Source organism: Chrysochloris asiatica, unplaced genomic scaffold (assembly GCF_000296735.1).
Source record: "Chrysochloris asiatica unplaced genomic scaffold, ChrAsi1.0 scaffold00007, whole genome shotgun sequence".
NCBI classification, from domain to species: domain Eukaryota; kingdom Metazoa; phylum Chordata; class Mammalia; order Afrosoricida; family Chrysochloridae; genus Chrysochloris; species Chrysochloris asiatica.
The window spans coordinates 7,903,010-7,918,368 of NW_006408525.1; positions in this window are offsets into that span (position 1 = coordinate 7,903,010).

Consider the following 15,359-nt stretch of genomic DNA (forward strand, 5'->3'; position numbering starts at 1 on the left):
CATTCCTCACCTAGGGAAACTCTCAAAGTGACCCTGGAAAGAATCTGAGAGGCTGCCTTGCCACACCTCTGCCAGATTGTCATGTTTTTCCCTGGTCCCTCTCGCTCTTGGGGGGTCTAAAGAACTAGTCCCACTGAGTCGCTGCTTCCCAGACCTGGTAAAATGGGGGTGCACTGGAGCTTATAAAGGTATGGGTTCTCTTCTTCTAAGAATGGGCTAAAACATATTGATTAAGAGGAGTGATATGTTGAATAGTCATCAACTTTTAGTAAAGGGACACAGAATTTTTGAAAATGGAGTTCCTTTTTCAGCTGTCAGCTCTAAGCATTATCTTCACGGTTCTTCTGCCTGTGGCCAGCTGCTTCAATTAGGGTTTCAGGTCTTGATATCCTTATCTTTGTCTCGAGGCTAGTCTTCTCAGTATTACTATTCTTGTTGGACTAGAAATGTCTTACCCACTTCTTTGATCCCTGTTTATAGTAGGAGAAAACTCAGGGTATAGGGGTAAATATGAAGCCAGAATAAGAGGGGTCTAGGGCCCAAGGGTTCTAATGTGTCCCTGACAAGATGGTTTGGGTTTAGAAGCTAATATGGGTAAAATGTACCATTGCCATAAGGGAGATACAAAGGGATTTTGCCTATGACCAGCCAGTCAAGTTAATAGTAGATACAACTATGGCATCTCTCCCTGTTCTGTTATCCCATGCAGACAAGAGAAGTCTCAGAGACAATTGTCCAATGTTGATAAGTATCTTTGCCCCTTTAGAGCAGTGAGAAACAAACATAAATATAGTGACTTGAGGGGTCCCTGTAATAACTGGAATGATGTTCGGTGGACCACTCAATATCAGTAATGGACTTCTAGCTCATACGAGCGTCCACCCCAGCCCTCCATTGCAAACCCTTACAACGCAATCAGTCCATTACTCTTAATTATAGATAATCCCAAAACCATGACCAGAGAACCTTCAATAATAGGAAACTATGGATTGGGAGACAATGTTACAGGAAAGGATCCTATAGGAGTCTCCTCTCTAAAACTAATTAGACAAAACTCAAGCCCTTCCTTTACCAAGGATAGAACTTAAACACAAAATCCTAGAAATTATTCAGATCTAGTACCGCCCCCTCAAGTTCAGGAAATGACCCTTCCAAAATGACAGTTATGTAAGTTAAAGACCTAAGACAAACTATAGCTATAAAAATAGGATGTGGGGATATGAATGCTTGGTTGGAATGGATTAAATATTCTGTTCACACTCTAAATAAGAGCTATTGTTATGCCTGTGCAACAGGAAGACCGGAAGCCCAAGTGGTCCCCTTTCCACTCAGATGGTCCTCAGACTCTCAGGGCATGCACTGTATGGTTGCTCTCTTCCAAGATCCTATATCCTGGGGCAACAAATCTTGTAACTCATTGTCACAACTGTTCCCTAATATCAGGGGTGTTATGGGTCCAGCCCCAGAGGACCATTAGGCCTCCAGCCTCAAATGTCAATTTCACTTCACGTCTCTCCAGACATGGGGGGAATTTGATGTTCATAAGAAACCTGATGGGATACAGCAAGTGCAAAGTCTTTAAAGAGCTCCCAAATCAGCCAGCCCTAGCTATTCCACGAGCAGATGTCTGGTGGTATTATGGGAAACAATTATTCAGGGCTTTACCAGCAAATTGGAGTGGCACCTGTGCTTTGGTGGAATTGGCCATCCCTTTCACCCTGACATTCCATCAACCAACAACTACAGGAAACAGGCATAAAGCCAAGAGAAGTGTAGTTACTCCCCATGGCTCTTTCAAGTCCCATGTTTACATAGACAGTATAGGAGTTCCCTGAGGGGTGCCAAACAAATTCAGAACAAGAAACCAAATAGCTGTAGGGTTTGAATCTGTGTTATTCTGGTGGTCAACCATTAACAAAAATGTGGACTGGATTATCTACATCTATAATTTGTAAATTATACCAGGGGTGCTATAAAAGGAACAGCAGAACAATTAGGACCTACTAGCAAAATGGCCTGGGAAAACAAGTTAGCCCTAGACATGATATTAGCAGAAAAAGAAGTATGTGTTATGATCGAAGTCCAATGTTGTACTTTCATTCCCAATAACGCAGCTCCTGATGGTACCATTACTGAAGCATTACAAGGGCTGACCACCTTAGCTAGTGAACTCGCTGAAAATTCAGGCATAGATGACCCCTTTTCTAGTATCATGGAACAATGAGTCGGGAAATGGAAAGGGCTTATGACTTCAGTTCTCACCTCTCTAATTATCGTATTTGGTGTATTAACACTAATGAGATGCTGTATTATACCCTGTATAAGAGAATTAGTTCTAAAACTCATAGAAACAGCCCTATCCAAACAATCCCCATCCCCATACCAAAATAACCTTTTTCACCTAAAAACATATGAACACCAAAGTCAACATCTCCTTGAAAAATTTGAAGAATGAAGTCTAAAAAGAAAAAAAACATATATTATAACCCTGTTTTTTGTATTCAGGTGACATTTTTTTCTTTTACTTCCTTAAAAAAAAGGGGGGTGATTGTGGGGGGAAATTATTTATATATATATGTTATAATCTTTTTTATTGTATTCGGGTAAACTTTATTTTTAATTTCCTGAAGTAAAGACTTTATGATCTTTCTCTTTTTCTTTTCCTAAAGTAAGAATGCGTTCCTTAGAAATTTGAACTAGCCAACCAGGTAAGGGAAAAAAGATTGTGCAGTCAAAGCACTAGCCAATGGGGTGAGACACAGCCTTAAGACTCGCATCAGGGAGTCTTCAAATCCCTAGTGGACTGCCCACTCAGTGTGCTCGCTGGCCTGTTCCTGTATATACGTACGGCTATGCGCATGCACCCTCTTGCAGGAGTACATTTTGTTTTGCCAAGGTACTTTAGTCTCACCAAGTGTCTTTCATGTGACATCGGGATTCATTTCTAACAGTAGGTTGTGTTTTTTTCAAACTTTATCCATTTCTTCTAGATTTTCAAGTTTGCTGGAGTATGTATGACGCTATGGGTTTTATGGGAGTAGATCAGCAGCAGGTCTTTTCTTCTGTGGAGCCATTGTTGAGTTGTTGCTTTTGTGAAGTGCCATCGATCGAGTCAGTTAGACTCATAGTGACCCTGTATAGGGTTTCTGAAGAGCAGCTGTTGACCTTGAACTGCCGACCTTGCAGTTCAAACCAGCCTTGCAATCCAACGCATTATCCCGCAGGGCCACACCAGGACTGGTTGAGTTAGAACCACTAAAACTTGTTTTTGCAGCCAAGTGCTTAACCATTGCACCATGAGGCTCCTTACCTAGTATGCAGTGTTTGTTGAATCTTAAATGGACTGTACAAATAAGAAACTGAAGGTAAAAGAGGTTTAAAAGCAGGGCTTGCAATTGATTCATTCTGGTTTAACCTCTGCTGAGAATTTTATTTCCACCCAGATATTCTGAATCAGAATCTACATTATAATAAGAACACCCCCCATACATAAGAATCACCTGGAGAGCTTGTTTAATTGGAATGTTATTAGGTGCCATGGAGTCGGTACCGACTCATAATAGGAATAACCTAGCTTGAATTCCTGGTTAAGAGCTACACCTACAACCAGTAATTTCCCTAACAGAAATGGATTTGGACAGGAAGAGATGTAATATTTCGGAACATGCTTTGTCTAGGTGGATGAGAAACACGATTTGAGGGATTCTGACATAAAGGGTGGTCACCAGCCATCTCCCTTTACTCTTTGGGAAAATGAGCTTCAGCAGGTTCAAGCTCAAAGTCGGGAGAGATTTCAGTTAAAGAGAATGGCCTTCTTGTTGCTGGGCTCTGGTATACAAAAATGTGTGCTGACTCAGAATGCTGTGGACTTGCCCTTTGAAAACAAGGGAGACTCTCTCTAGCAGGACTAAGTCAGAAGTCCTGTCTGAGGTGGGTAATGACTGCTGAGGCCTGAAGAGGCTGCTTCTTGAAGAGGTCCAAGAGGAGCCGAGTAACCGCCAGGGTCCTTCAGTGGCTCCAATTGCGTTCCCATGGAGCTCGAGGAAGCTTGGGGGAGGGGGAGCCCACGCTAATTAAGCCTCTCCCCTTGAGTGAATGTGAGGCTAATAAGGCGGCCCCATTCCAGGGCACCTCCACACCAAGCCAGCCGGTTTGCCTGTTTATTGCCCGTATGGAGATCATTAATGCCTCCTGACACTGGGGTCGCTCCCAGGGTCAATCCCTGAGCCCCTTCTGCAAAACAAGGGGAAATGAACTTCCCAGCACATGTGGCTCAGGCTTGCTGGGAATGGGGGGGTGGGGTGAGGGGCTCTGGTTGAGATCAGCCCCCCAGGCTGTGGGACTACCCCAAAACAAGCCCCTCCACAGCTAGTCAGAGTGGGTGGTTGTCCTTCCAGTGAGGGTGGTTCTGAGGAAGGACAAGTGGAGGCCTTAGTCTAGGTTGGGACAACCCCCACTGAGGCCTCCCCGACCGACAGACTATACTAATCCCCTGGCGACGGGCTGGGGTGGTGTCTGGGAGTCGCAGCTGCAGCTCAACAGGGGCCAGTCTTCCGGCTGCAGGTGGTGGGAAGGCGCAGGCCCAGCGGCCACGTGGGCGGGAACCCAAGTATTTGGCTCCGCCCTCATCAGTTCCTCCCCACCCCCCCCACGATTGGACCTCTTGCCTCCCCAGAATCCAAGATGGCAGAGAGGGGTGGGGTTCCAGGACAGCCGACGCAGCGATTGGTGTAGCTCAGGCCCTCTGATCTGAAGGACGGCCTTAGTAGCCACTCAGGGAGTTCCGATGGAGGTGGCGGCATTTGCTCAGCCACCTTACCTCACACTTAAGTAAGGGATGCCGCCTTGTGCGTGTGTTTCCTTGTACTCTGGGAAAGGCCACGGTGGGAGCTAGGAACCTCCAGATGGTCCTCAGACGCCGGGGAGGCCCCTTACTAGCGTTGGACCTTTTCCTCAGTAATGACCAGAACTGGGAATCGTTCCCCACCAACCTAGGAAGAAGTCGAGAAAGCCCCAACTTGCTTGGAGGAAATCAATAGGATTATGAGGTTAATGCTAGAGCAGGCTGAGTGTCAGTTACCAAATAAAAGATCCCGGAGGACATGGCTGAGGTTAAATGAGGCCTAATAAATAAAATAACTTGTTCAAAGGAGAAACTTCAGAGAACGCAGGGACAAGGAGGTCTGCCTAGGGACTCCTTCCTCCCCTCCGCTTCAATTCAAATGCTTGTTGAATTCTGGAGGAGCCACAGCCTCAGGTCTTGCACCTGTCCTCTACCAACGTTGACAAAGCTCTGCGACGCTGGGCTCCTTGGGCCTATCCATGCAGCGTTAGGGACTGACGGAGGGAATGGAAACGCCTATGTGGGGGTCTGGCCAGTGAATGGAACTCTAGCATGCCTCTGATTCCTTGGGGACAGAAGGACCAACTTCAGCAGGAGTGTTCAAAATTAGATGTTCGGAGGCACTTCCCCAACTTTTGATAGTTGGAAGAAGCCTTTGGATTTGTGGGCTGGAAGGAAAGGACTAGTTCCCCTCGGCCTGAAGCTCACTCAGCCTCTTCCTTTCAGGAAATAGAAAAAGGCTTTGGCCACTCCTCCAATTTCCTCCACATCAAGTCTTCTTCCATTCCCTTTTCTATTGTGCCTGCCCTTTACAGGTTGGGATTGAAACACAGATAGCAACTCTAGGTGGTAGGGAATGTTCAGGAAGAAGGCAGTGCTGAGAGAAGGGATGTGAATAAGATGGGACAGAGGCAGCCACAAGACAGCTCTTGGGACTGACTAGAAAAGAGGTTTTACCTGAGTACAAACTGAGAGAAGGACCTTGAGATGTGAAGGAGTGGAAAGGTACCAAGGAAGTGTCTGCTTGTTAGTCTGCAAACCTTCAGCATTGTTTGCAACGTGTTATTTCGCTTCCTTTGTATGGTATGCTCATAAGAATGAATCAGACTCAAAGGAGGAGAGAGAGAATGGTGTTCTGAGCCCAGTGTGCAAATCTTACAGTGGATCTCCTTGATATTCAAGGCCAGACGACATGACTTCTGGGGTGATCCGCTAGTGCCCAAGGATGTAGAGTGGGGAGCAGAATCAGAGGAAGAAGGGTTCTTTGCTTGGTGCCCTGTGGTACAGGATTTTATTCCAAATGAAAACACATTTATCCTCATCTCTCTTTGTGTCTGCATTAGTCAAGCATTTGACTTCTTTTTGGCTAAGGCTGTGTTTCCAGCTAGAAAGGCCCTTGCAGCAGAGTCTACCTGGCCCATGCCCTACAACAACATGTCCTGCTGAATGAGAAGCCCACTCCTCTGGGTCTTCCTGAACTTCTTCTCGACAATACCCAAATCTACTGCTACCGAGTCGATTCTGACTCATAGTGACCCTCTTTACTGAGCAGATAGCCTCATCTTTATCAGCTGAGCACCTGATGGGTTTTTAACTCTCTGACCTTGGGATGAACAGCCCAAGGCTTAGCGCACAATGATACCAGGGTTGTTGTTTTTTTTTTTACCTTTTTCAAGCGGCTACTTAATGAAGGTTAGCAAGATTCACAGAGCGATATTGTTGGGACCATGAAAGATGTGTGTTTTATGGGAGTCAACAGAAGGAGATGAGCAAGACTTTAGTGTCTAGGTAGGCACTTTCTTTTTTTTTTTTTTTTAAAGAAAACCAACAGTAATAATAGCTAATAGGTTAAAACCTTGGACTCTGGAGTCTCTTAGGGCATTGATCTCTTCTTCCTGTGAGACCTTGGACAACTCCCATTTGTAATAATGATAGCTAGGTATGGTGCTGTAGGATAAACACGGGACAGTTGACGCAGGGTCAGTGGTTCAAAACTATCAGCCACTCCTAAGAAATTCTATGCAGGGTCTCTACAAGATGGAATTGACTCAATAGCACTTAACAACAACAACAACAACAGTATTATAAATGGGTAAGTGCCATTTATGATTATGATAACTAGTATTTGAGTGCTAATATGTGTCAGGCCGACTCCCTGTGTGGTGCAAATTGTTAACATGCTGTTGTTAACTGAAAGACTGGCAGTTCACAATCATCCAGAAATGCCTTGGAAGAAAGAGCTGGCCATCTGCTTCTGAAAAATCAATTACTGAAAGCCCTAGGGAGCATAGTTCTACTCTGACACCCCTCAGATCTCCATGAGTTGAAATTGACTCACAGTAGCCACAGGTTTGTTATGTGTCAAACACAGTGTTACATTCTAACAACAACCCTACCAAGGAGACACTAGTGTTATCCCTGTTTAACAAATAAAAATAAGTTTAGGTTAAATAAGTGACTGTTAGAGCAATGTAGTTAAAAATAAGAGTGCTATACATCCAAACTACTTGGGCTCAAATCCTGACTTTGCTGTCTGGCTGTACGACCTTGGGCAAAATTATCCAACCTCAGTTTCTTCATCTGTAAAATGGGGTATGCGGTAGTGTCCACTTAATAGTGTGACAAGATGGAAGTGAGATAATGCACATAAGGCTTGGAGAGTCCTGCCAGGCACATTACAGGTGCTCCAAAAATATTAACTGTTCTTATGAACCTTTAAGCCCCTTTTGTCGATGTGGTATCATTTCATCCTTTCTACCACCTTATGCATTAAGACGTATTGCATTAGGCGAATCTGCTGCACAAGACCTTTTTAAAATGTTGAAGAGCAAAGATGTCAACTTGAGGACTAAGGTGTGCCTGACTCAAGTCATGGTATTTTCAATAACCTCATATGCATGCAAAAGCTGGATAGTGAATAAGGAAGACTGTAGAAGACTGATGCTTTTGAGTTATGGTATTGGGAGGAGAATATTGAAAGTGTCATGAGCTGCCAAAAGAACCAATAGATCTGTGTTGGAAGAAGTGCTGACAGAGTACTCCTTGGAGGCCAAGATGGCTGGACTTCGTCTCTCATACTTCAGATATATAGTCAGGAGGGACCAGTCGCTGGAGAAGGATATCATGTTTGGTAAGGTGGAGGGTCAGAGAAAAAGAGGAAGACCCCTCCAGCGAGATGGATTGGCAAAGTGGCAGCATCAATGGGCTCAAGCATGGCAACAGTTATGAGGATGGCCCAGGACTAGGCAGCGTTTCATTCTGTTGTACATAGGGTCGCTATGAGTCGGTACCGACTCGATGGCACCTAACAACAACAACCACCTTATGAGGAAGTAGAGACCTACAACTGATCATGCTTTAGACCCCTCTGAGGACCCGAATTCCGGTTTTCTAGCTTGAAATTGCAAGGGATTTCTGATAGCCCACACCTCCTCTTACTTAATTTTTGTTGTTGTTGAGACTATAGGTAGCAAAACATACCCCAGTTTAACTATTTCTATACAACACAATAACAGTGATCACATTCCTCCAGTTGTACAACCTTTCTCACCCTCCTTTGCAGAGTTGTTCCTTCCCCATTAAAAACTTACTGCCTCCTAAGTGTCCTATCTTTTCTTTTGAATTGCTGTTCTCAATTTGCTCCCATATTGATAGTTCTTAAAAGTGTATAATACACAGGTAGGTTTTTCCAAAAAATATTTTTTTACTAGTTAAGTTAAACCATTGTTTGGTTTTAAGAAGACTTAAGGGGATATTTTTGGTTTAAGGTTTAACCTCTCACTTTTTAATTCTAATTGGTTTCAGCCTGCTGTTAAAGTATAATATCCTTGAGAACCAAATTAGAAGCCCATTTGGATTATCCATGCTTAATAGGAATGGAGGGGAGGGAGAAAAAGAAGAGTGTGTGTGTGGGTGGTGGTTAATTAAGTAATTTCTTTGCTTTAGGAATTTTCTTTTCACTGAACACAAGCCTAGCAGATCAACAGTGAAATAGGCAGGTATTTCGGAGCAGTGTTGCTGGAGGAAATGGAAGGATACGGTAGTCCAGGAGGCCTGTGGTGGACTGGGGAAGGGAAGTCTGACCTGCAGAGATCCCACCTGAAGATGACCTTGGAACAGAAGGTCTAGATTGTGCAAAACCCAGGTTTAATACTCCGGTGTCTCCAATGAGAGTTATAGGAGGGACTCAACTGTTGTTGGTGAATCACTGCCTCTGTTGTCGGTACTGAGGGGGCATAGAACAGCTTAGTTCACCCAGGTGAGCCACGAGGCCAGGCCAGTTCTCAGTTCCTTTTAACTGCAAGTTTCCCACTTCTCTCTGGTTGGGATGAGGCCTGGGGGGGCAGGGTGAGAGGTAAGGGAGCAGACCTGCTTCTGTGGTGTAAGGGGAAGCACTGCAGTAGCTATCACCCACTCCCCATCCTTCCTGCTCAGTCCCCCAGCCTTCCAGAATGAGCTCAAGCTCATGTTCCCTGCCTCAACTGTCTTGAATTTGATGATCTTAAGGAGAATCGGGAATCGGGAGCCAAGATTTGGGCAGGGCTTTGAACTAATTCAAACCAGTTTGGTCATGTCCAACAAAGCAGAATCAGATCAGACCAGAAGTTTTTATATTTGGGTTTAGCAGACTGATAAATATAAAGGGAAAACCAAATTACAGATCAAAGCCCTGGAAGGGGAGATTCAGAAGAGGCATAGTGAGCCCTTTCAGGAGTCTAATGCAGACTGGATTATTGCTGAAACTGCAGAGAGCAACATGACTTCACAGCTGGGTGGTCAGCCACTACTTTGAGCAGGGCGCCATTGTTTCAGACTCTTGTTCAGGAGATTGGGCTGCTATGCATTGCACATGCTGCCCTTGTATCTAGAGGGAGATTGAGCTTCTAGCAGTGTTGACCCATAATTTTTCCAATTCTAGTTACCATTTGAGTTCAAGTCTGTCCAGTTTTCAGTTTGTTAGCCATGACTTAACCAGGAAGAATTGGTTTGAAGCCCTGGATAGAGGGCTACTAGGTAGCAATAGGCTAAGCATTGGGCTATTAACTGCAAGGTAGGTGGTTTGAACCCAGCAGCCACTCCATGGGAGAAAGATGAACCAATCTGCTTCCATAATGAGTTACAGCTTCAGAAACCTGTAGGGTCAGTATGAGGTGGCATCGACTGATGACAGTGGATTGGGGTAACAACCACAGGGCACAGATAAATTCACTACTGCCTCAGTCACCCTTTCCCTTTGGGGGCTTAATAATCATCCTGGGCTCTAGGCCATAGCATGCATAGAATCATGTGGTTAGGAAGGGAGTGGAGAGGGATTATTTTCCTGGGTTTGGATGGACAGACATACTCATCTGGGCACATATAAACAGGCCGCAATATATACTTCACTTACAGTGGTATCACACTGCTTGGGTTCTTAGAACTTTGTAGTTTTGCAATCAAGAAGTGTGGCCTGTCCAACTTCTGTTCTTTTTCAGTATTATTGTGGCGATTTTTGGTGCCTTGAAATTCCATATGAATTTTAAGATGGATTTTTCTATTTCTGTGAAAACTACCATTGTGCTTTTGACTGAGATTGCATTGAATCTATGTATCACTTTGGGTAGTATGGTCATCGTAACACTGTCCTTACTTCTTGCCTCACATTCTCTAGAGGGTGAGAACTACAAAGGTCTGAGCCACAGGAGGAAAGAAGACTGTATCTTCCCCTTAATCAAGAAAGCAAAGGATTTCCCACAATCCTCCTCTCCAGATTTCTGCTTAGGACTCATTGCCCAATACTAGGTCACATGACCATCCCTTGCTACAGAGAACTAGGAAAGCAGGGAAAAGGATTCAGAGAACCGGATTCTCATGATTGGCATAGGGCAATGGTTCCCAACCTTGCCGCTACTCTCAGAGATTTTGACTCAATTGACCAGGGGTGGGGGCTTGGGATTAGTACATATTTATAGTGAGTTACAAGTTGGGCTACAAATCACAAGGTTAGCAGTTCGAATCTACCAGTCACTTTATGGGAGAAAGATGAGGCTTTCTGTTCCTGTAAAGATTTACAGCCTCAAGAAACCCTGTACAGGGTTGCTATGAGTCAGAACTGACTCCATGGCATACAACCACCACTACCACCACCAAAAATGTAGATAAAATGCTTTTCACTACAGTATGGTGCCGGCTCAAGAATTCATCCTCAGTCAAACCTAAAATATGCTAGGCTTTGGGCTAGTCACTCTGTGCTAACTGGGGTTCCCTGCTTTTCCTGCATATCCTGCTCTCTTTAGGATTGGTTATTCAGATATTTAGTGAGTTTGAAAGTCAACTCAATAGTGAATTTGTACTTAGTAGTTGGCTAGTCAATCATTTGATTAACTAATAGAATGTTTACATGTCTGGCGCATTGTAAGCACTGGATAAATATTCTTGGATGAATTCACCCCTAAAATGAAGATAAAATGGAATGGAAAAGTAACTGTAAAATCACTTTATAAAACATTATACAGATAGATATAAGAATGAAACTTTACCGAGAAATTACTTTCAAAATTTAGGACCAGAGCAAAGTTTGTCTCCCTACCCTTCCTCAAAGAATTTTTTCAGTGGCGCTTCTGGACCATGACCAACTGAGAAGGGACTAGTTACTTCTAAAAACTGGTGATAAAAACTTTATGATTAGCCAAATACTGTCTGATAGTATGGTTAATACCATTTATTAACACCTATCACATGGAGTCCTGGTGTTGCACTGTAGGATACCACTGGACTGCTAATCATAAGGTCAGTGGTTCAAACCCACCAGCCATCCTTGGAAACTCTATACAGGGTTGCTCTCAGTTGGCACCAACTGGACAGCACTTAATAGCAACAACAACCCAAGAAGAAGAAAAAGGTCTAAAATCAGGGAAGGCATGCATCAGGGTTTTGTCTTTTACCATATATGTTCAGTCTGTATACTGAAAAAAGAATTCAAGAAGTTGGACTATATAAAAGAGAACATCATCAGAATTGGAGGAAGGCTCATAAACAACCTGCAATATGAAGATGACACAACCTCGCTTACTGAAAATGAAGAGGACTTGAAACATTTACATAATCAATATGGATTATGCTTCAATATAAAGAAAACAAAAGTCCTCATAGTTGGACCAATAAACAGCATCATAATTAATGGAGCTAATATAGAAATTGTCAAGGATTTCGTTTTACATGGATCCACAATCAATGCCCATGGAAGCAGCAGTCAAGAAATCAAACAATGTATTGCGGTTGGGAAAATCTGCATTTAAAAGACCTCTTTAAAAGTATTCAAAAATAAAGGTACCATTTTGAGGACTAAGATTCACCTGACCCACGCTGTGGTATTTTTGATCAGCTCATAAGCATGAGAAAGCTGGATAATGAATAAGGAAGAATGAAGAAGAATTGATACCTTTATATTATGGTGTTGGTAAAGAATATTGAAAGTACCATGGACTGTCAAAAGAACAAACAAATCTGTCTTAGAAGATTATACCCAAAATGCTCCTTAGAAGCATAGATGGCAAGACTTCATGTCATGTACTTTGGCCATGTTTTCAGGGGGGACGAGTACATGGAAAAGGACATCCTACTGGGTACTGAAGAAGGTCAGTGAAGGAGAGGAAGACTCTCCTGGGTTGGATTGATACGGTGACTGAAACAGCGTACTCAGACACAACAATGGTGAGGATGGTGCAGGAAGGGACAGGGTTTTGTTCTGTTATCCATAGGGTCAGTGTGAATCTGAAGGGACTCAACGGCACCGAAGAACAACAAGAAAAGCAACCACTGCTAATTCAACCATGACACACCATTGATTATGAAATGCATTCCCATTTCAGAGATGTCAAAATATGAAAAATATATGTCTTGAAATCAATAGGTATTTCATTCTAGTAATGGGGAGCCCTGATGTGGCACTGGGGCTAATACGCTGGACGACTGCAAAGCTGGTTTGAAACACAAGGCTGGTGGTCCGAGTTTACCAGCTGCTCCTTGGAGACCCTATGCAGGGTTGCTACGGGTCAGAAATGACTCTATGGCATTAAGCAACAAATCTCTCTTCCTTGCTAGCTGGCTGATTTATCCCTTCCCTCCCCCACCCAAACTTTGTCCCTTCTAATCTCATTTATCCACATCATCATGACTCGGTTTTGACCCTGCATCATATTTAGACTATCTCCTGTGAGCTTCCAAAAAGTCTTATACTTAGACTCACATTCATAGGAAAGCTCTAGTAAGTAGACTTTTTAAAAAAGCACTACATTGCTCTCATTGCAAACTTCCTCCAGAGACTGTCAACACATTTTTCCAGTGTGTGGCCTAATTCCAGTCTTCTCATAGTACTTGGCGATTTACTACCCTCCCTGTTCACTATCACATACAGCGGTTGGTTGGTTGGTTGGTTAGTTGGTTGGCATGTGCTAGTTATTGGCATGGAATTTCCCTATAGGATGTTAGAGAAGGACAGAGGAGGAGGCCTGGGAGCTGAAGCTGAGGTATGTCCTCCAGTTCTCCCTTTTCACAGGAAGCACCATTCCCAAGGTCTCTCCTGAAACACCAGGGCCTTCCAGGAGGAGGCAGGATTGGGGAGGATTAAGCTTCTTCACTTCTTTTGGACTTTAGCTTACTCTCCCTTTTGGGAACTAAATGAGATGCACCATGAAGGGAAGATGGGAGGGAGATCAGGTACTATTGAGGTCATGGGGACTCTTGAACTGGATTATAGGCTCCTAACAGCAGTAGCTGGAGTCTTGATGTAGTGCTATAGGATAAGCACTGAACTGCTAATGCAAAGGTCAGCTGTTCAAACCCAACAACTGCTCCTTGGAAACACTATACAGAGTTGGCATAAATCAGAACTGACTCCACAGCATTTAACAATAGAAACCACACCAGCAGCAGCTAGCTCTTGTGAATTGACAGTTTTCCTCCTTCTTTCAGTAGATGGATGTGTGTTGGGTGGGAGGCATTGATGCTGGCTTTCCATTTCCTAGCATAGAAAAGAACTGTCACCTGATTTCAGACTAGAATCAAAGTAGTAATCTGGGAAGGAAATTCCTTATCCTCTTCCCTTCCATCTGATTTTGAGATTAGAACTTGGAAAGGAACAGAGGCCCATGGGAGAGGCTGGGACACTAGTGGGCAAAGGGATGCAGCCTATGCCAAGAACTGAGGGGCTAATCTAGAAATCCTTAGTGACAGAGGACTGGGTACCTTTGAGGCCCACAGCAGGCCTATGCTTGCCCTAGTATTCCTGGCACATAACAGGCTGGCTGTCTGTGGGGCTGCAGCGTCCTGTGGGGAGGTACAGAGACAGAGAAATAGAGGGAAGTGGAGGGAGAGGGAGCCAGAGTCAAATTGATGGAGAGTCAAAGACCAGGCAAAGAGGTCTACAACACTGTTTGAGGCGCTGAGAGTGCCCTGGCCCTGAACAGGATGCTACTTGATCTAGGATCCTAGACTGAGGCAGGCGCAGAACTGGGCCCTGTCTGCTGAGTCCTGGGCCCCAGCACTGTCAAGTCTTGACACCTTCCCGCTTGGGCTCCATCAAAGCCTGAGCAACGGCCCAGCATCTCTCCACCAAGGCCACCAGTCTGCCAGACCTCCCCTCGCCTTGACCGCCCAGCCGACTCCTGGGGCACGTCCAGACCCGGTCCAGCGCCTGCTGCCCGACTGGGCAGAGGCGAGGAGGGACCGGGAGCAGTGAGACCGGAGGAACGTGCAGACGGTGCCCGGAGCCAAGAGCAGGAGGGGGCGCGGGACACAGAGCGTAGGTGTGAGTGTGTGAACTCTGGTCGGCAAATGTGTGTGTGACTGAGGCGCGTGGGCATGGGCTGAACAGGAGGGTCTGCGTGCGCCTGTGAACCAGGGAAATGGGTTTACAAGTCAACCTCTGGCCTAGCTGGGAGTGGGGCTCGGATAGGGAGTGCATGCGAGCTGGGAACCCGCGGCAGGGCGACTGCCTGGAAGTGGGCCCCGGCGCGAGCCAGGCCTGGCCATCCAGCGCCCAGTGGCGGACCGTGCCGGCCGCGCCGTTGTAGTTTTCAAACCCTGGGTAGTTAGCGGTGCGGCGCCACGGGACTGTTCCCCTCGCTTCCCGCCTCTCTAATCTAAACCATGCGGAGCTCTCAGCCCCTATCAGTCGGGGGGTCCCAAAGGCGGCTGTGAGGGCACCGAGCCGCACAGTGGGGTGTGTGCCGGCGGTTTGGGGCTGGGGTCCTGGGGCCGCAGAGCCAGGGGACCCTCGCCGCCCCCCCTTGCGGGGGCGGTGGGTGCGGACTGATTGACAGCGGCGACGTCAGCTGGGGGGGGGGGGGGGGGGATGGGCTGGCTGATGTAAGAAACAAGGCAGAAGACAAGTGTGGCCAAAGACCTGTGTGGTAGAGAGAGAGGGGCAGGACTGAGTGTGGCCTGAAGGTCAGGGTGAGGAATTCAGCTGTTAGTGCAATGTGGTGAGCATTCATCAAAATGCCTGTTGAAGCAAGGGCTGCAGCCGTCTGATTTT